The sequence below is a fragment of the Bombus huntii genome, chromosome 3, assembly GCF_024542735.1.
Source record: "Bombus huntii isolate Logan2020A chromosome 3, iyBomHunt1.1, whole genome shotgun sequence".
Taxonomy (NCBI): Eukaryota; Metazoa; Arthropoda; class Insecta; order Hymenoptera; family Apidae; genus Bombus; species Bombus huntii.
In genome coordinates this window covers 11,442,810-11,469,469 of record NC_066240.1, presented here as the reverse complement: position 1 = coordinate 11,469,469, position 26,660 = coordinate 11,442,810, and the positions used below count along the sequence as shown (strand labels likewise).

At 38.0% G+C, this 26,660-nt stretch overlaps 2 long non-coding RNA genes across 4 annotated transcripts in view; one reads left to right on the top strand and one right to left on the bottom strand.

Annotated features, from left to right (window-relative positions):
- Positions 1-26,660, bottom strand: part of LOC126863685 (uncharacterized) — a 238,782-nt gene that overhangs the window by 114,259 nt on the left and 97,863 nt on the right. The window contains exon 5 of one of the 3 annotated variants that reach the window (XR_007688946.1): positions 758-1,184. The exons of the other annotated variants lie outside the window; for them this stretch is intronic. This is a non-coding gene — a long non-coding RNA (uncharacterized LOC126863685). Of the gene's footprint in view, positions 1-757; positions 1,185-26,660 lie in introns of those variants that run through there. 3 annotated transcript variants of the gene reach the window in all.
- LOC126863686 (uncharacterized) lies at positions 1,179-11,153 on the top strand. Its single transcript, XR_007688951.1, has 3 exons — positions 1,179-4,193; positions 7,030-8,070; positions 10,555-11,153. It is a non-coding gene; the product is annotated as an uncharacterized LOC126863686 (long non-coding RNA).

Here is a 26,660-nt window from a genome sequence, read left to right as displayed (position 1 = left end):
GATATTTCGACGGGATTAAACTGATTTTGAGAAGCATTGCGCATTAACGAAATTAATGTTTGTAATTGATAAAACTGGTCGAATTATTTCGTCGTTTGCAGATAAACTCCTCGCGTCTCGATTCCGCAATTTCTCAATTAAATTTCAGTCGCATTAATACACGAATTACGATCGTGATTTGGCAAGAAAGCAAGAAATGCTAATTCATCGTTAATTTGTAACACTTTAATGAAATTCGAATACCGTTGCTAGAAATTGTGCAAACTGTACAGTGCTTACGAACGATAGTGTACGTGTACATAAAGACACTCGGCCAGATAACCTTCCACGCTGGCCGCCAAAGAATCCGTTTAGAGGCGTGCGGTCGCGGTAATCCGCGGCCAGAAAACGCGAGACCAATCGATCATTCCAGAGGGGACAAGGGCAGAACCGTTTTATGTAATCACCGGACACGTCAGAGATCGTACGTGAAAACGTTAAAGCGAGCGTGGCGCAGCTCGATTAGCGATGCGAGCCGACCGTTCTGAAACCTCGGTGTTGTCGCGTTTGTTACATGTTGTTATTGGAACGGGCAGCTATTTTATTTTTATCTTGTATTCATTTTACTTTCTATATTTTATTTTATTTTAAGGAGAAATTAGGAAGCTTTAGGCGTAATTTATACAGAGATATTATGCAAATTAGGATTAATTCAATAATTAAATAATCGATGATTCAAAGAGGCTGAAATTCTTCAAAATATTATTTCACCGCGGTCTAGGCATAACTTTCTCATATTTAATTGCGATTAATTCGTGGTCGGTGAAAGAGGAAAATATATCAAAGAATACACTTCCTAAAAAAATAAACAACAAGAAGAGCGTCTTGTATATAGAATGCTATTTGTGAAATCGACTGTACACCAACTCTCGCCTCGCTATGTCATAAAATCGACGAAACTCCACGTACTATCCATTTTTCACCTTCGTTCACGATTTGGCCAATAAATCGTCGAAACTGATAAGAAACACCAACTTAACATGTCTTCTCGTCTTTCTTTTTCTCAAAATCATAACTTGTGCCGTTTCGCCGTCTCCAATACATCTTTGATCCACGAGGATACGTGGAAGATGACGCAATCAGCGTCTCATAGCAAAGACTCGAGTCAGTGAAAAGTGCATTGTTATCGGCCGCTCCAGCAGCTCCTGTAAGCAAAGATTATCTCTGTATGAATGTAGGCGCTGGTAACAGCGCGGCAAGGGGCCACCACGAAACTTGTCGATCCGTACAAATTTCAAGGCCGATGCGAGACGTCGCGCGGGTACACGTGCGTCGTCTCTCAAGGCCGTGACAATAGTATGATCTTCGTCGTGTTCCTTGCCCGGGTCCTTGAGCGGTATAGGTGCGAGAAACGCGACTTTTGCGCGCTGATACGGTCTGTCGACGTCTCGCAGTTGTCAGGAAGTTGCATTCAGTTTACTGGAGAAAGGAAGAAGTGTAAAAGCACTGATGCGTGGAAAATGGGGCAATCTCCATGTGGAGATCATTTTCCTACACATTTTACGCTATACGTTGCCGAACAAAATTATTTCTATGAGACAATTTTTAAGAAATGAATAAGTAGATAAGTCACGATAAGTTGAAAGGGAGAGTATTCTGATTTGATTTCATTGAATTTTATATTTCAATGAATTTAATCGCTAGAAATGGTTAGGAATATTGTTTGAAAATTGGAATTGAGTACTCATAGAAATATAATTTATTCGTTATTGTATGTCTTTGGAAAGACTGGCGAGGAAATTATTGGAATTATTAAAAATCGGTAATTGATTCTATTAAAATGATAAAATGATAAAGAAAATTCCATTAAAATGATCCTGTTGTACCGAGTAATGTATCAGAGGCGAACATGTTTTGTGCGCGTGATAAATTGATAACGTTAACACGAAGTCAACATTCGTACGATATTACAGGGAAGATCGACTTTAAGACAATCGTTAAACAAAAGTCCAATAAAAATTTCGTTTAGAACGAGATCGTTTGACCAACCGAGATACATTCAACTTTGGAACACGACTATTCGTAATTAATAGAATCGTAAGAATCATCGAGAACTTTAAACAGTACAAACGTTTACCTCTCGGTTAAAGGAGAAGTTACAAAAGGACAGAGCAGCATAGACTCGTAAGAAACTTCCATTGCGCCTGATAAAACAAATCTCAAATGATGAAACATTTAAATTTAAAGCATGAAATGCAAGAGGATGACTTTGTGTTTCCTATTGTTTGGCACATAATTAAATCGTATTGTACGTATCACTGTGGCACTATACGTGAAACTGTGTTGCAGTGGGATAGTATCGATTACCTGGGCGCAGGATATTTATGGATGTTCTATTATAGCACCGAACGTTAGAATTACGTATGGAACGTTCACGTGTAGTATATAGTTCACGTATAGTATATAGTTTACGTGTAGTATACACCATTCTACGTTGGTGAAAAAAAAAAGTGTTCTCTACTAGTGTCATATTTATTTTTATCGTCCTTTTCTGCGATAACACGTGACAGATATTTGAAGCGCGTCGGTGACCGTGTAATTCAGCTGTAAGTGAAATAGATTCGTAAAGATCAGACACGGCGGCAACTGTACGTAATTCGGTAACCAAGTCGTAGTATCTCTATTATACAATGATTGTCAACACAGTCGTTGCGATTACTAATTTTGTCAAATTCACGGACAGTTGCGCTACGATCTATCATAATATAAACAAACTCCTAAGCTAAAAAATAGAATATATAATAGCGTGTTGATCGAAAACATCAGCCATTTTCCTAAATATAATTCTCCTTCCGTCTTCTAACTGGCAATATATCTATTACTATGTAACGAAATCTCGGTTCGTTTCTCGCTAACGCTTATAAACTAATATAGGGGGGACAATTATTTAACGGGAGAAACTAAACGAGTTAATTGACACCAATTAAGACTTCGCCGAAATAAGTGGGATTCTACAACAGTTCGCTCTTCTTCTACGTGTCAAATTGTCTCAAGTAAGTAACACAAATAACTTTCAAACAGCTGCTCCAATTTCCAGTAAAAAAAAAGAATAACAAAGCTCGACGATATTCAGTAGCTTCGTCGATAAAATTCTTCTGTAATATGAAACACAAGTAATCCTCGAAAACTTGAAAGAAATTCAGTTTCCATCGAAAATAACGAAACTCGCTATGGTTAAAGTTTCTTGATAAGTATCACGAAACTCAGGCGATTCGTCAAAAAAGTTCTTTCGTAATATACAACGCACGACGCTCAAAGACCTCCTAATAAGAATTACGTAATTCAAAAGATTCGTCGATAAAATTCTTTGCGAATATAAAACGGATATGACCGTCGAGAAATTTCATCCACAAACACAGCAAAGTTCATCGTTCTTAGAGACCGTAGCAACATGTTTTCCTTCTGTACATACGACACGAATAATTCTAGAAAATTGATATAATTTCGTCTAAGGACACCAGAGATCGATTACGAATCACCAAGTTCGAACGATTTGTCAACAAAACTTCTTTCTTCGCGTACAACGCGAATAATCCTGGGAAAATTGATCCAGTCTTTGAAAATAACAAGGTTTCTTCCTGTGATTTCGATTGGTTTGGATCGACACGATGGGTAGCGGTCCGCGGAGAGGTCAGAGATGGTAAACGGTGTCGATTATAGACGAGCCTGTTGTGGTGGTGGCAGCGTAGCATGACTGGTAGCCGATATATCTGTATACGTGTCCGTCCCAGCCGCCCGTGACCACGTGGCCTTGTCCTTGTACGACGTCGACGTCGAGCGTTCCGTGCCACCGACACCCGTCGTCGGTCGCCGTGGAACCTTCCTACGAAGAGCCGCGGCGGAGAGAAGAGAGATGTCCCAGCTCAGCTCGCGTGTGCGCCCGAGCTTCTCGCTCTCCACATATAAATGCACACAGCCAATACATGTAGAGGTAGGAATGTGTGCTCGTGAACGCGTTTACGTGGAGCAAAGGCGCCGTTTAACGCGGAATTACGAGGTAATTCGTCTCTTGCCAACCGGCAACTGCGTCACCCGTAACTGTAAATCTTCTACCTATCGATTCGATGCAACCTTGGACAGCGGCTAATTGAGAGGTTTAGAGGAAACGCGGTGCGAGTGATCGAATCTTTAACTCGAGAATGACGTGAGCAAAGGTGAGTTTTTATGGAGGAATCCGTATGTTTTTGGAGGGTAAGCTATTGGGCGTGGAAACTTGTTATCTGTAGGTTAGGCGTAATTTTGAATAGTAGATATTCGAGAAGCTTAATGGGAACGTCAAACGAGCGATAAAACACCCTTCGTTCGAGAAGATCGCGGGTAAAGTTGCGTTTTAATAGGGAAACCCGGGAATACATTTTTGAAGAATAAAGTAATCCGATGCTTTACACTGTATCAGTTACAACATTACATACTTTCTGACTATTTTGGAATTTTACAAAGCACGACTTGCGCGTGTAACGTCATCCGTAAAGCGAAGCGTGAAAACTCGCATGAAACACAGGAAATCTCGATATCTCGTCACAAATAACGCGTCACGTTTCTCTTGACTACAGCTTGCAGTTGGAATCACCTTTTGCTCGCATTAATCACACAAGTGCAAAGGAACTGTTAACTTTAACCTCGGCAGAAGATTAAATTGTAACTGACGTTTTCCTTAAAAGAAAGAATTCCAGTCTTATAGCTGCTAAAATATAAGCTTCAAAATTACCAAGCATTTTGTACTTACACGTGTGTTTTATCAGAAGATATCCAGAACATGTAAAACACGCGTCCCGCAATACATACAAATTTACAACATACACGAAGCTTGTGTGCAACTGTAATTAGTAGCCTGGTAACTTCACGAGTTTTGTATACCGATTTAATCAACCATAAGAAATATATTGCTGAAAATTATTGACACGCGTAATCGTGTTCATCATTATCGATCGCGTTCTCGATTGGCTCGCCCTCGCCTTTCGATTGCATTTCAAAATCTAACATTATTCATATTCTTACACAACGAACATGTTAAAACGAGATTATGAAATTTTTAATTCAAAGCTGACACGGAATAAATGGTTCAGGGTTACTCTTCTCTGATAGATTCTCTCTTAAACAATAAACGGAGGAGAATAACGTGACTTAATACAAGTTATATTCTCTGTTTTTCACGAAGAGACAGTGTTTTAATCGCGCACGCTAACGTCAATCGATTCTGTATTATGGAAGTTTTTATTTAAATTTTATTTAATTTTTCGAATTGCAGGATTCGACAGATTCAATACGAATTTCCGTGGATTTATTAATTATTTCTGAAAGATTTATATCTTTCTATCTCTACCATCAGACGGCTCGTATATGAATTATAATAATTATATCAAATTAAATATACATAACACTTTATTGGCACTTTACTTCCTTAGAACGCAATTAATCCGAAATATATGCATCTAGAAATAACTGGATGATTCTAAAGCAAATTTTATCTGAAATAGTCGACGCGTTGTGAATTTATTCTTTTACGAGCTTTGCTTCCACGTGTACGTACGTATATACGAGAGGAACATGTATATATTCTGATAGAAAAAAAACGTTGTAAAAAACTATATAAGAATAAAAATAAAAAAACAGAGCCGATCCTGAGAGTTTTATATTTCACGTAAATTAAAATCATATATCTCCCGTAACATCCCTTATATCAGATTTCCCTCGGTATAGGTTAACATTCGTTTGAAATACTCTTTTCATTGGCCATCAATCTTGAAGATATCGTGGAAAGATTGAAATAAAACCCCTTGTATACCGTTTCTATTCATGAATCTGAAATGTAAACGTCGGTATTGCGTTCGCATTTTGTGCAAAATTATCCGGAAGAACTGATACCGCGTGTCGCGAATAGGAGAAGATCGCTATCGCGTCATCGCATCTCGCATAACATTATGCAATTTGATTAAAAACTCTTCGAAAACGAGGACTGGGCGATTCTCGACGAGAAGTAGAGTAGTAGAGATCTTCTGCTGATCCGTGGATTTTCGCTGACGGTTTACGATGATCCAGCAGTCGTGTGTTGCGACGCTGATCAGGCAAAATACTATGAGGCAGATTAGTTTCATAGCTGTAATTTCTGGTCGAAGAGAGGGGAAATAGGAATTGTCAGAATTACTGGTTATTACTACTGTTTATTTCTTGTTGTTTTTCATAATTATTCTATGATACTTGTTACTTGTTATATTTATTAAAATACGTACTACTTGTTTACTGTTACTTACTAATATATTATAATGTAGCTTTTTATACTTTCATTTTTTTATTCTTCGTGTCATTACATTGAAAGATCAACAACGGAACTGTAAAATTGTATAGTATTTAATATCTTTAATGAAACAAAAACTAACTAAAATATGCAATTTCCTTTGATTCCAAGATTATGTAATACCAAACAGTTTTATATTATTTAAATACAGGTATGATTAAATAAAATTTTCTAATCTCCTAGAAAATTACTTCTTTCGCGGTTATGTCACTATTCTTCCGGGACAACAGTTTGTGAATAATATAATCACGTTACATAAAACTAAGCTAAAACGGGAATAGAATATTTTCGATTCGTTGTTTCCACTTCGTCGAAGGATCACTGAAAATACTACGCTACTCGCAAGCCAAATCTGAAGAAATCAACGCCAAATTATTCTTGACCTACGCCACGGCACACCTATACAATAAATCCAAATATAGAATAAGAGTAAGATACAGTAATCGATCCAATGAACAACAATCGATCGTGACTCGATCCATGAAACTCCTAAGAAGAGTTTAACCTTTATCCTGTGTGTCAATTTCATGGTTCGAACAATTTCCTATACGATAGCTTCGTTATTTGTAACGCGACACGAACAATTTAACACTGAACGTACAGAAATTTCATTTCTTCTGTTTCTGATAGAATAATTCGTAACCATCGCATTAACTTTCATTAGGAAAGTAAATTATTGTTTTATCGAGTTACAGAACGCGCGTAAGGATACTGGACACATCACAGAACCGCATTACATAAACCGGAGACACAAGAACAATTTCTATAATTTGGAAAAAATCATTTGTCACAGTATCGTCGAATACTGCAGTTTCTCTTTCATTTCATCGAATTGCGAGATCCCCACGGAGGAAAATAAACTATAACAGATATTGACCAAATTTCTGAAATTCCCCTTCGCGATTACGATGGAAACCCGATGGCAAACTGTAAATTGGCTGAACGAAACGATTAAATGAAAGTTTGCGTTAACGCGACGTAAATCTAACATAGTCTAATTAAGAAACGTATCTACAATTATTCCTACGATAAAAAGAGTTCCCTTAATCCCCTAATCCTAACTCAACCACTCAGCAAAAAACCTACCGACGCAATTGTCCCAATCGGAAATAATAAATTCCCCATATCTTGGCGTCTGTCTTGGTATCGTTGAGTCACCGCACTTGCACAAAGCTTCGAAACCGACGCTACGTTTCATCTTCTCTCGATATAAGAAACTATCTCTAAAGAAAGAACCTAAGAAGCAGACGGAAACAACAAGAAGCCTTGAGAGGGGGCAGAGAAAACGGAACTCGTCTCCGCCACCGTGTTGGACACGTGACACGGATTTCGAGATCGGAGGATGGCCGGTCGACGTGGCATATACGACGAAAGCACGCGATGCATCTAAACCGGGAACACGTGAGAACCAGTTCGGATCCAGTTCCCCCGGCTGCAGTTGCACCGGCTGGCGGTGGCGGTCGCATCGATCGCCTGGTCGCCAAGGCTGCGTCTTATTCGGGCAAGGCCAAGGTCGTTGGCTGGCATTGCCGTCGAGCGAAGGTGAGATCGCAATTTCCCGCACGGGGGTTGCGCGCGGAAAGTGCAGCCGGGGTCACGGGCGATCCGCGAGATCGAACCAACCGTTCTTGGCATTGGTCGGGATCGATGCGAAAACAGGGAGCAAAGGGATACAGAAGTCGCGGCAAGGAGAAGAGGACAGGCATTGGTCTGACGTGCCAACAAATTTTGTGTAGGTGCGTTTCAAGCAGGTTAAAGTTAAAAGTAGTGGTACGAGACAGATGCAAGAGGTTCCGATTGCTCTTGATGTCTTTTAAAGGGGATCGAGCGAGGTTTAGAGGAATATTTTTGGTTAGTTTTGTGCACGCCTTTGCAACAGATTGGAATTGTTGAGAAGTCTTTCGTAAGAAGTACATTATATATCTTTAAAGTAGAACAGCGAGTCGACGTGCCAATAGATGCGCTTTCTACACAAGTTAAATATGAGACGAGTAGCGAAATTAATGTTGACATAAGCTTCTAAGGGCGACTAAAAGGATTGTAGCAAATTTTCTCATGAAATTTATGAGCACCGTAATTTGTAAAGTTCGACGGTGATTCTATGTGCTTGTACATTACTTCGATAGTACTGGTTAGTAGGTAGTTGGCAGATGGTTGATGTGAGCTTCCTAAAGGAGGACATTAAAATCTACTGAAATTATCGTAGAGTTTAGGTCGTAGATTGTGTTATACCTCATGATTATGTGTATAACACTCGTAGATTGATTTCCTTGTTGAATGTCTCTGTGTTGAATATATTTTCTGAACAAGAAATTTTCTAGTATTTCGGTAGTATCTCGTATCCATGGTATAAATAATTTAGTTTAGAGGAAAGGTCTGGCAAGAAAGTGGACTGAATTCTCTCATTCTTACTCGGAAGCTCGCATACCTCATCGATGATCCACGTTCTTCTCGAAAACGAACCTTTGTTTATTTTAATTCCTGTCTATGTGACTATTCGTTTCGCTTTTATTTCTAAGAAACTAAATGGATCATAAATCCACACACAACTAGAAATGAAATAACTAAAAAGTGAAAAGGATAATTTTTATTTTAATTCCCCCCCTCTCTCTCTCTCTCTCTTGTGAGCAATATTACAGATTTGCAAAAGTGAGCGATAAAAACAAATAGAACGACGTTAAACGAGCAATAAAACTTCGATAAATATCGCGGTATATCGTTCAGGTATCAGCAACAGCAAAGTTGCGCAATAATGACCACCTCAGCGATGATATAATAATGGTATTGCAAACAATATTAGTCAATAGGACGTTTCCTGGTTAGATAATGGCAGCAAGGTTACGTGAAAAGAAGCAACGTGTGCGCGAAGGTGTTGTTAAAGCTGTTCGAAGCTGACTTCTACCTAATCGGCCTATAATACGAGACAAGACTGGTTGCGGTCGGTTCATCTCGTAGCTAGGCGGCTTATTTAATTGACTCGAGTTTCGTGCGTTGTTCAATTTTCCACCGAGACACGTATTTTTATCCGTGATATCGCTTTCAATCTCGATGTTGCTACCTGATAAACAAACTACAAATTAAAAGAAACAAACGAAAATTCCAAGGTCACTTCCTACATCATTTACTTTGCCAGAGGGAAATTTCATTCGAATTCTCATAATTAGTAAAAAAAAAAAAAAAAAATGATTCTCTATTATCGTTCAATCACCGAAACATCCTACAACATTTATTACCACGAAATGGCATTGCATTTTAACTGCCTGTTGTTCGTAAAAATTTATATTTTCTTTATATTCGATTACTAGGCATCTCGTACTATTTATGCCAACGAATCGAAATTCCATGACGATTCTCCAATTAGAAAAAGTTTGAAGCCCCGCGTACCGCGTATTTCGACAAAAGCAAATCACCTCGTTCTCCTTCCACCCCGTAGACTATTCTTCCGTTCAATGTTTCGAAATCTGTCTCTCCCTCGACGTTCTATAAATTCTTGTGTGTGTCGTAAAAATCGAAGGTCTTGACATTGTTCCTCTATTCAGCCATCGCATCGATATCACGACTTTAAATACGCCGATGCTCGTTTAAGCGGTACATCACCCTTTAAAGGAGGTAGAGCCGGCGTCGAATAGAAGACCTGTGGCGATATTCTACGTACAGTAGTGGCTCACGGAAGTATTTCAACGTCACAGAAAACTTTTATGCGTGCGTGTTACGTAAAACGTATCGAGACTTTATCAGCGGTTTGACGAAACGCTTCGCACAATTTGGATGCGACCTGGAAATCTACATGAAAGTTACCAGATATTTACTGCAACGATACATTTAGTAGTAAATTAGTATGTCTATAGTATAGATAGCCGTAAACATGTCATTGGTACCAAAGATAAACATACATCGTGGCTTATTATTAGCGAGTAACTGAGTACGTTCAGACACTGTGTTGATCTTTCCAAAGTGTTTCACGATGATGACGATCATTATGAAACTTACGTCTCGAGATTTGTTTCAAATTTTGCCAATCTGATCGCGATAGACGAGCCTCGCTGCAGCGCTATTGAAATTCCACATTATGGAAGTATAATAACGCGTGTTGAAATACTTTCGGCAGCGACCGTATATCGAGGCTCGTCTGGCACACAGTCAATAATGCACCTAGTCGATTGTATACGAATCGTGTACGGCTCAAGCATACTGAAATATTTTAGTCTTATGTTTCGTAGTTTCTGTTGGCACTCCGGTATCAAGGACAGCCTTCATTCTTGACTCGAGGCGGAAACGCGCGATCTTTCGCCGTTTCGATCGTTCCAACGTCCTAACCAAACAACATTGGAAGAGAACGGAGAAGAGAAGCGAAGTAGGAAGGGAGTTGTTTTGGTGAGTCAAACTTAATTGTTTCTTCATCTGCACGATGATTACGAAGGATTGCAGTTGGAAATGAATCGCAATTATTGTCATCGTTTGCTAATTATTGACGTAGAATCGATTCTATTTGCATTGAAATACATTGATACATTGTTAACCGGGCACGTGTATAAAATCGATTGCATATGCATTAAGTTATGTAATTATTAATATATGGAATTGTTTATGTCGTTGTCAGAACGTCGTTTACTGTACCGAGTGATGACTGTTTTCTCTTGATTTCTAAGATTTTTCCGATAAACGTTGATATCATTAAGTTTTGTAAAACAACAGGTCGGAAATTTTGTTAATCGCCTGTATATCGACGTTACATAAGGTGGTCACTTCAAATAGTTTTAAGAAGATTTCCTATTAATATACTTAAAAATAGTACATTTTATAAATAAAAGATACGAAAAGATCAATATCTATTTTCTTTAATTCACCTGCAACACGAAGCTACTTTTATTAGAAAAAGTCTATAGAACATTGCTATTTATAACGTTATTTACTAAATATATCGATCGCATATACTGTTAACGCGTATAGTCTACAATAGAACATAGCAAAATTCGAGTAGAGGCCGAGATATGTTAATTATTCTTGTCGAAAGGAATGGACAAGTTCTTTCAAGGGAAACTTGAATCCAAGACCACTCAACTGGCGATTATCTTACAATTTTTACCAAGTTTATCCGCTATCTTTTCGTTAAAATTTCGTTACCACACATCCTAATATTATTCCTACTGTTTCTCCATCAAAACCAAATTGATTCTATCGTGCTGATTACGCGAGTTATGTAAAAAATGTTTCTCAATATCGATGTAAGTTTAGAATCGCGTGTGGATAATCTAAAGAAAACGTCGACTAATATCGACAGATATCGATGCCAGATGATATAAGTTCGCTGATCTACATCGGAATCGCATAAAAAGTTTATTAGCTCAACGTAGAAATTCTCTAGCGTTTACCTTGCTTGATATTTCTTCGTACACGCGCGTAAAGCAGCGTGTGTATCATTAAGAAGCAGATTTAATTACTTCCGGCTTGAAAATTCCGGATCGTTCGATCACGAGAAACATTAAACGGCCACCTTCCAGCAAAACAAGTTTATATTCCAAGGCCTTGAGAATCATTTCAAAAATGAAATTTTGCAGTCGAACACACAGCTCGCGTATCTCTTCGTCGTTAATAATCTTTTCACAAGGTGTATCCATTTCGAAATGAAATCCATCAGAAGATATACTACACTGTAAACAATTAGGTCATATTCATCATTCAACATGAACGAGCAATTTTCTAATCGAATAGAATGTACGAAATAATAGAGAAGAAGATTGTTAATAGCGAAACATTGAATTAATTTCAATTACTTATAGTAATTTTAATATCTGCTGTTCGTTTCAATGGATTTTGAAACTTTGTCAGAGAATCAACGCTGCTCCACCAGATGTATATCGTGAACGCTAAGTTACTGCTAGACACGATATCAAACACACACATAATCGAGTTCGACATAGTTTAATGTCATATTACGTTCCACGAATATGACTCCTCAGATCGATATTAATTCCTTGACAGTCTTTTATCACTGAAATCATCAACCTAGATTATTAAAAACCTTGTACCAAGCTGATTCTAATCTCGTGCGAATAACCTGTGTATACAATTTAAGGAAATAAGAATTTGAAATTGAGGAATAATTTCTAGCTGTTAGTTGTCATGTTTGACGACATCGAACAATTGCAACGTTATACAGGGTGGTTGGTAACTGGTGGTACAAGCGGAAAGGGGATGATTCTAGGCGAAAAAAGAAGTCGAAAATATAGAATAAAAATTTCTCGTTCGAGGCTTTGTTTTCGAGAAAATCGACTTTGAATTTTCGCTCGGTACGCGTGCACTTTATCACGTCTCGTTAAAACGGACCTCACTGTAGATCGTTGTCTCGATGGAAAAATTAAAAAAATTAATTAATTAATTTCAGCTATAAAGCAAATTGAAATTTTCTACTTCCTCCATTGAAATTGGTATTGGTATTATACAGGCTGTCTCATAGGACGTGTGATACTAGGTCGTCTGAAAAGTTTCTTTCGTTTTAGAAGAAAATAATAGACGATAATAACGTTCTTTGTTTTGTATTAATTTATTGAATTATGCACCAACGTAATAATAGAAATATAACGAAACGCATCCTACCTAATTCAATGAAATAATACAGGCTGGTTGGTAATTGGTGGTATAAGCGGAAAGGGGACGATTCTACGCGAAAAAAGAAGTCGAAAATATAGAATAAAAATTTAAAAATTTAAAAATTTAAAGATTTAAAAATTTAAAAATTTAAAAATTTAAAAATTTAAAAATTTAAAAATTTAAAAATTTAAAAATTTAAAAATTTAAAAACTTAAAAATTTAAAAATTTAAAAATTTAAAAAAATAACGTCAATCGAGACAACGATCTACAGTGAGATCCGTTATAACGAGACGTGATAAAGTGCACGCGTACCGAACGAAAATTCAAAGTCGATTTTCTCGAAAACAAAGCCTCAAACGAAAAATTTGTATTCTATATTTTCGACTTCTTTTTTCGCGTAGAACCACCCTCTTTCCGCTTGCATCACCAGTTACCAACCACCCTGTATATTCGACATAGTTTAATTCTATAACACATCCCATGAATATGTCTTTTCAAATCTCAACGATTGCTTGTTATCCAAACTATCATTTTGTATCAGTGGAAGTTTTCGTTAATTCTTTAAAACAGAAAAAAGAAAGAAATAAGAATTCGTAATCTAGAAAAAATATTCAGCCATTATCTGCTACGATATTAAAAGCTCGAAAAATTGTGCTCGATATAACGCCGAATAAACTTCTTATACTCGAAATCTCCACAATTTTTTGTCCCTGAAACCATCAGTTAATACAGCAACGTGTAAATAATATCAAACTAATAAAATCTCATACAAATCTTATTAGCAACCGATGCAAAATAAAAAATCGCAAGAAATAATAAGAAAATAAAATTAGGCACCAAAAAAGAACTTTCAGCTTTCCCTATTTTCCCTTTGCTGTAGATAATTTTGGACAAGCTACGTAGTCGTTAGGTTCGAATATCGAGTTTGATTAAATTTGTCATTGTTGGAATTTCGATGTGGGTGGCTCGGAGGATAAACGAATTTTTTCCACGAGCTACGTCGCCGAATATTCGCGGTCAATTGACGTCATGTAATTCGAGCAAACAACGATCGATGGTTAGTCGCGCGGCAGCCGGCAGAGCAACGATTTATCGATTCCATTTCACGTCATCGCACCACGTGTCACTAGATAATGCAATTTGCCGCAAATAGAATCCATCGCGGTAGTCCATTACACTATCGAGAATCACTTTGTCCGAGTGTATTAATTCGAGAGCTTTGCACTGTGCAAGCTCGTTCGCGGAATTTTCACCGATGTCTTAGAATTATATGTGGCGAGCTTACGTATGATCACCGGACAAAACCAGTGATATAGAAGGATGTCAAATAAGTTAAACGTTTGTCGTGACATTTCGAGTAAATGAAAACATCCTTTGGTGAGCATTTGTAGTTCTAAATGGAATTATAATATTTCTGGAATATATCAATACTTACTTCTTAACAAATATAGACACGCGGAAAGGATTACGAAATAACGAATTACAAATAATTCCGATCTTTCCGATCCTTCGTCGAATTCATGGGCTGCTGCGATAAAACGGCAGCTTCGCTCTTCAGTGATTTGCGTAAACCGACAGAAATCGACCGAAAATCGATCAGAATCAATCGATAATTTGTCAAAGTTTGTCTACTTTTTGATGATTCGTGAATGAAAGAAAATTCGATCTTTCGAATCGAATGGAATTAAACTTCGAACGTATAAAGCTTCTTCGATTTATCGTTTAGAAAATTAGTCGAAACGGGTGAAAATTCGGTTCTCGTGTCACGTACTTACGTACGTGTGTACGTGTAACACAAGCAAAGTTTTGCAAGCGCCTGCAATTGAACTTGCGCACGTCCTCGACTGCCGTTTATCTGTCCAACTATCTACATTTAATATTTTTGACGGAATTTTTTCAAGCACCGTATTTTATCCGTGCACAAGGTTTCTTTTTTTCTCTCATTGGAGATAAATTAGTATTGAGAAATGGGTTATCACTTACGGTCACAACGTCAGCAAGGACTGCGCGGCCTGACGAGTCAAGGAGCAGAAACCTTGCAAAGTTCGCGTTAAACGTTACCTTCTATCGCAAGTAGCGTGCAGGCCGCGAAATCAAGCTATCATTGCGTCGCTGACGAATCGTATGAACGGCTTCTTCGCTGACGAGAACGTTTCCAATCGAAAGAATACCACAAATATGACACTTACGTTTCTTCTTCTGCATCTTTCATCCCTTTCAGCGTTTCGCTCTTCCTTACTGATAAAATTTATCAACGATTATTAGCCGAACTTTGACATTCGCGCTTATTCATTTGCACCTTTCAAACCTTCGACAATTTCATTCTCGTTTATTAATGAAATTTCATAACAATCGATTCGACAATAAAACGACGAAGAATTCAGGACGAAAAAATGATCATCTTATTGTCAAAAGTTCCCAATATATCTCATACGAAACTTTCAATTTTTTCTACAATTCCTAACGTTATACTTGATAACGTGTTCTGAAGATCGATACTCGCCGATCACTCGTTTCCGATTGAATTTTTTCTGCCACCGTGAAAAACGTAGAATCAACATTTCAAAAGCTTCATCTGCTTTTAGCCGAATCTATTCAGCTTTATCTGACCACGGACACGCATGGCAAACTTCCTTCACCTTGCAACTTCTCTTTAGCCTTTTCACGACGTCAAATGAAACGGAACTTATTCCGATAAGATGGAACTCTATAGATAGAAAACGACACGGCGTCCTCTGCCACGGTTAATAAGCGAGGGTATTTAGGTGCAGTCATCGAAGATGAACCGGCTTTTCGTACCCTGACCGAAAGTTCGTATCCTTGACACAGAAAACGGCAGTAGTCTAAACCGAGGAAAGCGGCCGTTCCATTTGCGATTCAAATACCAGAAGCATCGAGGACGAGAATGCCAGAACAGCGAGGCGAATTAGGGGGTTCAAGATCGCGACGCGACATTTCCTCTTCGACAATCCACTGTCTCTTCCTTCGGTTTTTCGCAGCCAGTTTTTCATTCTTTCTTCGTTTGCTTCGTTCTCCTTTCGATATTCGTTCGTCATTGACCTAATTTCCTCGTTACGCTTCTATCTACGATTACACGCGATTTTTTTACCTACACGTTTCACACAGCGTGTGCTTGTCCTTCCGTGGAAGGATTTAGAGTTTATTTATGTTGAAGGTATGTCTAATACGTCGTCCATTTGGTTTCATTAAGCGTAGCTTTTCTCAGAATAATGAAACAGAATTGTTATAACCTTCGATATTGTACTACATCTGCATGATAATGACCTAGTTATTTCTTATATACGTGTATATACAATATGTGTATATATACATTGACATCGAATATATTATTATTATTATTATTATTATGTACTGTTACGTGTGGATAAACAAGACACTTTATTTATAAAAGAATGTTTCAACAGTGTGGCAACTGGGAATATTTGTAAACTCAGTCCAGTGTTAGAAGAACATGGAAACTGTCAAGAGAAAATTTTAAGGACTCGGAATTTTAAGAATGAAGAATTAGAAAAATGATAAATTGTTTCCTAGAATCTATTCGTTATGCGTTCACAGCAATCGTCTATTTCCTCTGTACGCTCCGAAATAGTTTTTCGTTAATCGTCAAATTAAGATAATTCTTCGAACTTGTAAAATAAGTCTGCGAAACGACGAACATTCTGAATCCTTCCTTATTCCATCTCACCATCAAAGGATCACAAATATTTAAGTTATCATACTTTCGCTCATAGAAACCTATTCAACCAACGATCAAAGAATTGCCGTCAGCTTATCACTTATCTCCTTTTCTCTATGGATGTTCACAACTGAACTGGGTCGAATCGGCGAGAAATTCTCGCGTGAACGTTCGTTCCAGGGAACAACTTTCTCTCTCGCCCTCTACCGCACGATCCTCGTGAACAAACACTAGGAATGATTTATCATAAAAGGCAAAAGGGGTTCGTGCGGTGGCGTAAGCGGTCGAAATTGAAATGTTAATTCGCTGCTACGGCAGAACGCGGCTCGATAAACCGAGATTTCCACAGTACCTAACCGATAACTGTAAACACGCGGCTGAAAGTCGTCGCGAGCCGCGAACACGCGCATGTATGCAGATTAACCTTGATCCTTACAGCTTACAACCTCGGCCGCACGCGCTCAGACAACGTATTTGCGTTCGGTAAAAACTGCGGATGATCGTCGATCAGCGAGAAAAAGAGACAGGAAAAAGAGAGGAACGGAAAAGTCAGCAAAAACGTGGAAGGAAGAAAAAAGATGTTTTCATTCGTTTTTTCTCGATCTACGACGATTGTGTTCTTCCCGAATAATCTGAATTTAACACTCGCGCGTGTGTTAAAGTACGAATTCAAACTTTTTAAACGACTTGTGAATTTTTTCAAAATCAACCGTACTGTTCTATGTGACCCGAATTGTTCTTAAAATGTAGACAGCGTTTAATGATTTTGTTTTGGTACATAATATGTGTGTTGAAAATCTGAAAAATCTGAACAAAAGATACCTCTGATAGGGCGAAAACACGAAGGGGAAAAGGTAACGACAGGATTAACGAAGATGTTTAAATCCAAATATTTGAAATGGTTTTTGATCTTTTGGCAATCGTGAAAGATGATCGAGGATTGGAGATTCTTGTGGGGCGTCGAAAAAGAAGTTGCTGGGGAATTTTGAAAGAATCTGGAAGGGACGTTTTGAAACGCGCGCGATTTCTCTAGCGATTTTTCGATTAAGAACGTATAATTTAGAAAATTAAGGACCACGACATTTTTGTCGAATTTCATAGAATCAAATATATTTTTCTGTGTAAATTGTAACTCGTATGCATCTTCTCCCTGACTCCTTTCCTACAGATCCTTCATATTCCTTTACGTACGACAATAGCATTTCTTTCTTTCAAGAATTTCTTTACGGAAATAGTGGATCACTAAATTTTCTTCTTCGAGCCAGGAAAATCATCTCCTTTTCATTAACATTGTCGGTTGTTCTATTTTTGTTATAAAAGTCATAACGCAGTATCACGAATGTTCTTCATCTTCGGCTACCATTCTTTCATTACCCCTTAATCCTCTTCAAATTTGTATCAGGTCGTCCGAAAAGTGTCTTTCGTTTTATAAGGAAATAATAGATGCACAACGTTTTCCGTTTTCTATTATTTTATCGAATTACGCATGATCCATTTTGTCCTATCAAAATAAAGATCACAGCGTTCGACAGATTAGGTTTCATGTTTGTATAAAGGTGCATCGTTGTAAAAGACGTATCTTGTAAAAGAAAGACACTTTTCGGACAATCTAATACATACTTAATAAAGGTGAATTATTAATGTAAAAAATAGACAAATAAGATGCCATAGGATTTCGACAGATTAAGAAGAATATTTCATTAAAAATCACAAGAGGACCTACGTAACTCAATACATTGTAGACTCGATATAGCGTAGAAGGTTAAAGGGACGCTACACGAATTCATTTACACGGACGAACGTATAATTTGATTAAGCAGCATTTATTCGCATGTATCGCATACTTCATAGACGAACTTTCAGCTAGGGCCAACGACATGGACCAGTCACGTTCCCGTGTCTAATCTATTGTTAAAAACAATTATACGAATTAGCCCGGAGGAGTCGAGACGCGATCCGGGGCAAGGTTGGCTATAACGGGAATTAGGCGAATCAACGAATTGCTCTCGTCAGCGTCAGCAGTGTCGTTAAATTCTCGTTGTGAATTTTTGTTTAGACTTACTCTCTGGGATTTTTCGACGAGAAAGAGCCGTACACGTGTCTGGACTTAATTTTATTCTCCTTGAGAATACATCCGACGATGGACATTTTGAACGTTAAACAGTTTAAGCTAGGCTATAAACTAACCTCATTATCGTGTTTAAACGTTTTCATTTTATCTAAACCTTTTGTGCTCTATCATTCCCACGACACGGAGGCCTGGCTTTTCAAATGTCATTTCATATCACGAGCTTGGCTTTTTATTAACCGCAGTCTCGCCAAGTACGTTATATTCGAATTTTGTCTTCTCTTCAACGAGCAAGAGCATAAAATTGAAATTGGATATCGCATAGGAAAAGCTGAAAAATCATAGTGACGTTTGTCGGATTACTTCTACTATTCTTGTAAAACAGAGAACGTGCTGTGTTTGTTATTGTAAAAAATTGACGATATATTTCCCAGTCGTGTAAACGTATCGTGGCGTAAGACAGAGTCGTAACTATACATTGATTATGGAATTAAAAGTGATATATGGAGAAACTCATGTACAACCGAATTCAAAGTCTTAGAAGCTCAAAGTCTTCACGTACACCACCGTGGTTTTCAATGGATCTAAAAAACAACGATTACTTCATATTTTCTTTAAATACATCTTTATGGCCTTTATCGTGTAAGATATATTACACAAAATAAAATCAGGTACCTAAAATTATCATTAATCAAATATCTAAAATTAAGCGATTAATCTAATCTAAACGTAATTCATACTGTTGAGAATCACGTATGACCCAAAAATATCAATCGAAGGTTAACATGCATTGCGTTGCATTTTCGATAGAATCAGCATTCCTTTTTCCCCTTTCGCCGCGTAATTTTCCTCGACGTTGGAATCTCAAATTTGTCGTATCACTTCGCGTTCCTTAAGATCAGCAGAATTTTTTATAAAATCTTTCTAAATATCCAGGACTACGAGAAGGACCTACAAAAAAAAATAGGATGTAAAAATAGACAAAGTATTATGTCGAAAAGATCGAATGGAAATTCGGCACAGCTTCGCTTATGATTCAAACTATATTCGATCGTGAACGTTCGACCGCTTATTTCTTTCACTGTGTGTCCCAATGAGACCGGGAAACGACCAGGAACTATTGGATCGGCGATCGAAAAGAGTGAAGGGGACGCGAGTACAAGACGGCCCTGAGAATGACGAATTCCAGAATGTTTAAACCGTCCGCCCTTGCTGTATCCGCGTCAGTATCCCGAAATTCGACGTTCTTTAATATCATCGAATCGCTCGCCTCAACTTCTTTCTCCCGTCTTGTCCTTCGAATAGACCAGACGTAAAACCGATTTTACGGACCAACATTGTCCGAAGATCGTTTAACTCCCGAAGGGAGCCATAATTCAGCTCTGATTCGATGTTCTTGCCGATTAGTCAATCAAGGACGCTGTTACGTTATATTTTACTATATTTTCTTATTCTAAGAGTATAGATTTTCTGTATAAAAAAAATAATGGAAAAAGTAAGGACGACAGAGAGGATGAAAATAATTCTACAACAAAACGAAGAATAAATTGCGTAATTTAATTGTGTAATTCGATAGAATAATTTGTAGCAAGGAAATTTGAATTTTTATTCTGACTTCAGATCTCGTCCCATTCGATTGTTATCTTCAAGTTTCTTGACTCGAGTTGAAAACGAGAAAACAACGGCGAAACGACGGATAGAATGGAAAGATTAGAATTACAGAGAGTATTAAATGATCGTCGACCTCGGTCGAGGAAATTCAACGAGGCTACCGTCAGCGTTAGGCGCTCGTTCAATCGCGTTATCTGACCAATTAAAATCAACCGTTTGACGTTTGTTGCCCTAATAATTCAGAGAACGAAGGCGGATCCAAGGTCTCGCGGACTGCTTACTCGAACGAACAATGCGACTCGCATTGATTTCAAGCCTCCAAGGTTAGCTGAAGCGAATACATCGTGCGTCCACCTTCTGCCAGAACGATTGTGCAGCTAATAGAATGGCATTCTTGTGAAAAATCAGTGAATTTATTGCCAATAAAACGAACGGGCGTAATGGATACGTTCAAATGAACGCGTTAAAAAGAACACGCCAGGCGAATATGTTAATAAGAACGCATGATATACACACGTTGGAACGAACATGATAGAACAATGAAATTGAAACTTGCTTAATCACAAACTAAACTTTGTCGATTAATTAACAACCTGCGAGTTAGTACATGTATTTCGTACATTATTAAATTTGTTAAGGTATAGCAATGCAATTTTCCGTATCGTGACTATCATATTCAGAGACTTGGCGTAATATTATTAACTTTCGTTAGCAATATTTAATTGATAACTAATAGAAAATTTGTCACAGTTTACGATGTATTAGAAACTTAGTTTCACGAGTAACAAGTAGCGTTGAAACAGCTAATTGTAAGTGTAAAAATGATATTTCTCATACGCGAAGGAAAATGTGTAATAACGAAATCAGTGTAAATACAGAATAGACAAAGATATCGTACCTGTACTATCGAAACTAGTCAAAAATACGACATTCGTAGAATTATAAAAAAAAAAGCGACCGAATAGTCACGGTATATCGGAAGTACGATTTAGATTTACGATGAAACAGCGGAAACGGAAGGGAAAGTAAGTGCATACACGATCCGTGACGAACGACGAAAACCCGCGGCAAGTGTTTCGATCGATTAGTATAAATTCTATTCTGCTTTCATCGTCGATCGATTCGTCAGACTGGAATTCCTATAGACGAGAAAGGGAGGTAGATAGACAACTGCAAACGCTGACTCACTCGATTATCCGCGGCAAGAGTTGAATCTCAATTAAAGAGCAGTCTTGTCGTCGGTCAAAAGCCCCATTGCAGTGCACTGTACTCTTTGTTTTCCTGATCAGGGCGTCGTTTGCCGTTTTGCATCCAAAACTATAATAATACTATACGTTTAATTCACAGTAATTTTGAGGAAAATTTACCGTAAAATCTGTAATTAATTATAATATTACGAATTAAATATTCTACAATCAACACTTATTTAATTCCCATGTTTTCATCATTTACGTAACTTGTCTTTTAACGTAAAATCGACATAATGATAAAAAAACGAACGATCGAATTAAGTAGGTTCTCTTATCGAAAACAGGAAAGAAGTCGATCGATCTTGCTAGAATCTGATAAAGACGAAACAACTAAAAACCTAATTTGAACTATTACGGTCGGCTGTGACTCAAACGTAGCGAGGATTAAAACCACAAAATCCCAACGAACCAAAAGTGTAAGGGATTTATTGTTCCAGGAAAGAAATTCGATATACATGAATACATAGAAAATTTCACTCGATGAACGAGAAGGTATAAACTATAGTTCTCAGTTTAGTGTTCTATCGTTCTGGTTGAAGTGGGAGGATCGTTAAGACGGCAATTAAACACGTGTTTCGAGGTAAATTCGGTGATGACTAAATGAACCGACGATAGCATGTACGACGAAACAAGAGGCAGAAATAGCGTCGTTACGATCAGAGACACGTGCGCTGAAGCGAACTCGATTGTCGGTAATGAAGCTGGGTTCAACGAACCCTGTGATACTTTAACACGTGGTTATATTAGGACTTTGTTTATAGTCGTTGCACCGCGTGCACTTTACGCCGCCTGTTCAACAAGTGATTCAGTCTCGTGACGACCAACGCGATGAAAACAATTTCACCGTTGCATCTTTTTCAATGGCAATCCAGAAATAAACACAGGAAAACCGCCCCCGCGAAAAAAATGCCGATTTTATCCCCCTGACGATGGATTCATCGAATGTTTGTCCCGAATTGAGCTTCTCGGAAGCCAAACCGATCGATTATCTTTCCAATTAATTTCCTCGTTTCGTTACGTAAATTTATTTAAGTAGATGACATGTATAACGTTCGATTCTAAGGTAACATTTAAAGAACAGTATTTGTAATATCATCCTGCTACTCTGCTCAGGTATATACGATCCTAAACAGATGTCTTATATCGATAGATATTAATGAAATATAAATATTTCTGAAATATTTGTTTTCGGTATTCTATATAATTTTAGTATCTGGTATATTGTATTGCTTTTTACGAATAAAATATTCCAGGAAAAGAAAAGATACAAACGCGAAGAACATGTACGAAGAGCTAAACACTCTTCTACTCTTTCCTGCCACTCTCACTACGACGTTTATGCTGTACCTTTCTCTATAAAATAAATATTTGCATTTACGTACGAGCGTGTGTGTTAAATATAGGAATTGATAAAACCTTGTATCTCGAAATGACGTTCGCTTATTGACATAAATCCTATCGATGATGATATTGCATTTAACCTTGTCATTTTTTCTTCTTTTTTTTTCCCCCGTTTGAAGGGAACTTTTTTACTTTTAAATTTATGAAAACGTACTCGTATTCGATGGATTAAACACTGTTCCATTTTTCTCTGGCTCGTTACAACGCATCGTCCGCGAACCGTGCAACCGTCTGTCCATCAATAATTTCGCGATACGTCGACGAATCGTTCAGCCACATTCGTCTTCGCGCAACCGTGCGTTCGAACAGACAGGTCAAGGTTCCCTCGTTGTCTCGCCACAGGTGGGTCAAGGTTTCTTCTTTGCTTCGTAATCAGCATTTTTTCTTCAAGAGTCGCGACATCGCCCTTTACACGAACGCCTGACGAATCGAGGAAGGTTGTATTTGCCAACAGTTCGAGCTTATGAAGCAATCACGCGGACCCTTTACAGAGGAATGAAAAGGCGATCTGATATTAAGGCGACGACGCTTCAACAGCGACTAATAACTCTGTCGCCAGCGAGTTTTCAGCAAGGTCTTCTCACCCATAACCTTACCTACAGCCAAGTATGACAAGGTCATCGACACGGTTCCAAAATTACGCAAAATCTTGCCCATTGCGGAATACTGGCGTAAAGTGGTCACGTTGTTTAGACATCGTCTTGCATTGGGCAATAATATTTGATCGATCGAGTTGTTTGATTTCGAGATTAAAATCGCGCTTGTAAGGCAAATTTTGCTAAAATAGAAATCGGATCTCTTCGATCGGAAATTTTCTATATTCTCGTTAGTTGGATAATTTGAGATCGGTGAATTTACATTGCGTGAATAACGCGAGATCGTGATTTATAGATCACTGAAATGGTACTGTACATTGAATCTAATCTCTATGATGTAGCCTCTACTAAACGTAATTCTTGTACTTGAATAGTTGAAATTTTGCCTGAACGATCGAAAGCATGGAAATATTATCTGACTTAAAAGCAACGAGTGACGAATTGCACGAGTGACCATGTAACTGTACAGACTCTGGTATTTTACTTACCAAGGTTTTCATAATTTAAATTTGGCACTGTTAAATCTGTTTGTATCAGAATTTGTGAAGTGAAAAAAAAGATTGTAAAAAATGTTGAGAATGTTGAGAAGACATGGTTCCGTATGCACGAGATTTTCGTATTTTCTTTTTCATCGTGCGTCTGCTCTTCTTCTCGTAACAATAATGTTACGATGATTTTGAGAAAACCTTCACTACACTCGTTATGTAAAATCGAATGTTTTAACGATAGAAACTAATGTTTTCGAAGAAAGATCTCTTGTAGGCGTGGACCAAGTGATGACACGGTTCAGAAGGATATTACGCAATATTCCAGGCTACTGTATCTTCCCTTGGACTTTTTATATCCGCTACAGATCGTTCAGTCAGACTGTTGCCGACTGAAACGATTCAATGACACGCGTTCTAGAAGATCGTATAGACAGACTTCAGGAGAGGCTCGTATAATTTAACAGTTTAATAGTCCGTGTACCCTTGTAGCCAGTTATTTTTACGATACACGATGCCATTCACGTCAATTTCAGCTATTAGAAGGTGGCTGTAACGAGTCTGTAAAATGTTACTCGTGTCGTATGATCTGGAAATCGAAATTAAATTTTATAATATCTTAACGATTTACATGGTATCGGTTAGGAGAAAAGATTTTACAGTCTGAGCCTGATTTTTTCCAATAGATGTCCCGAATTTCTTTCGAGTCTTTGACGATCTCGTTATTATTATCTTATTATTTTTTATCGAATCTATCTACGATGGACTTGAAATATTTAATAATATTCGATAGAAAAAACTAGCTAATGCCAAGTGCTAATTTCCTAACTAACCAAAAACTAATACCATCCATCCTATAATTTTTCACGCCAACGTCAAACGCATAAAATATCACCATTATCTACTACCATATTATTTTTCTTTTGTTTTTTTCTTTTTTTTTAGAAAAATTATTTCCGTATATCCAAGCAGCACTATCCGGTTAAACTTCAAATCAATTACGTTCCAGTTTTCTAAACAAGTCTGCAATACCGGTATTCCAATACCGGTATTACTCTCCTCTCGTTGTATCTGGTTATGACAGATATCAAAATATCGTCACGACACCTTCCCACTAATATCGTTTACGCTCCAATTTGCCAAACAACCAATTACATTCCGCTATTTCCAACCGATGTTGTAAGCACAGTACCACGTAACTAACAGTGCGATACTATTTTTACGATAATATCGAACCTTTACATCCACGTTCTAAGTGACTTTCTTCCGAATACCACGCAGTACCATCAATTCGTACGAAGGAAAGACGAGCGGCAAAAGGAAGAACACGAAGAAACATAGCACGAAACAAAGGCCATAAAACGCTCCGTCATCGTATCATCGAGGTACATCATCCTACATAACTGAATCTCGCGTCAGTCACACGGTGTCAAGGTCATTGATACAAATGGATCCTTGATCGTAGAACCATTCTCGCTAGCGTTTCGGTATATCCGTAGTGAGGAACGAGAGTCGTACACTCTCTCGTCGGCCTATTTTTAGACGTCATTGACATTTGCACGTAGACAGACCGAGTCGCGTGTACACTCCACGCACTCACGCACTCCGCGTGCACGCCCACGCGTGCCCTTCAACGCGTACGGTCCTCCTCCTCCTCCTACGGGACGATAATAACAAAGCGGGGCGAGGAATGGAACACGGTGTGTTCATTGTTCGCTGGTCGGGTGCGCGGACGTGATTTCTTTTCTTTTTTCTTTTCTTTTTTTTTTTTTTTTTGCGATATTTTTAGTGTCGCCACACGGAGAGAGTCACGAGATAAGTGGAAAGGGAAATGAAATGATCTGCTGAGCGAAGAAGTTAGAGCAGCGATCGGATGTTCTGGACTATGCAGACGCAAAAGGAAGAGACGTGTGCTGATTCGATGAACGAGTGCTGTTTTCCTGATTCACCATGATCATCCTGCAGCCACCTTTTTTGGTAGCTGCTGATGCTACGGCTACGATATGATCTCATGGAACAGTCATAGGTAAAGATGGTGGTAATTTGATTGCAGGATTGTATATTAGCGAGGATTAATCGTATGTCGTTTGAGGGTATTCGATAATCGAGTATCGAGTATGTCGATAGTGGTATAGAGTAACAGCAAGGATTACTCTACTGTAATTACTGTTATACATATACGGCGTCATGTACGTAACTACACTGATCCCTAGACTGCAGATAATTGCGCGTTTATGGGAAATTTGAAGGTACGAGAATACAGAACGCACGATAATGTAGAAGGATATATAGAATATTGTAGTATCGTAAACTATTATGATTAGTTTATTAATAATAAATGGACTAAACAGATGTTAATTAAACAGGAAACGATGGTTATTTAACATGAACTAATCACAACAACGTATTACAATTAAGACAACTAGATAATTAATTAGCAACTCTCGTCACCACGGATTCAACTCACTCTCTCGACAACGCTAGCAATTGCTCACTATCTCACTATCTAGATAGCTCACTATCTCAACAACGCAATTCGCACTCTCTGGCTTCTCAATTTATACCGCTGTTAATTCGTTTATGTCCCATAACAACCCCTTGTCTTTTGTCTTAGCGCCACCAAGTC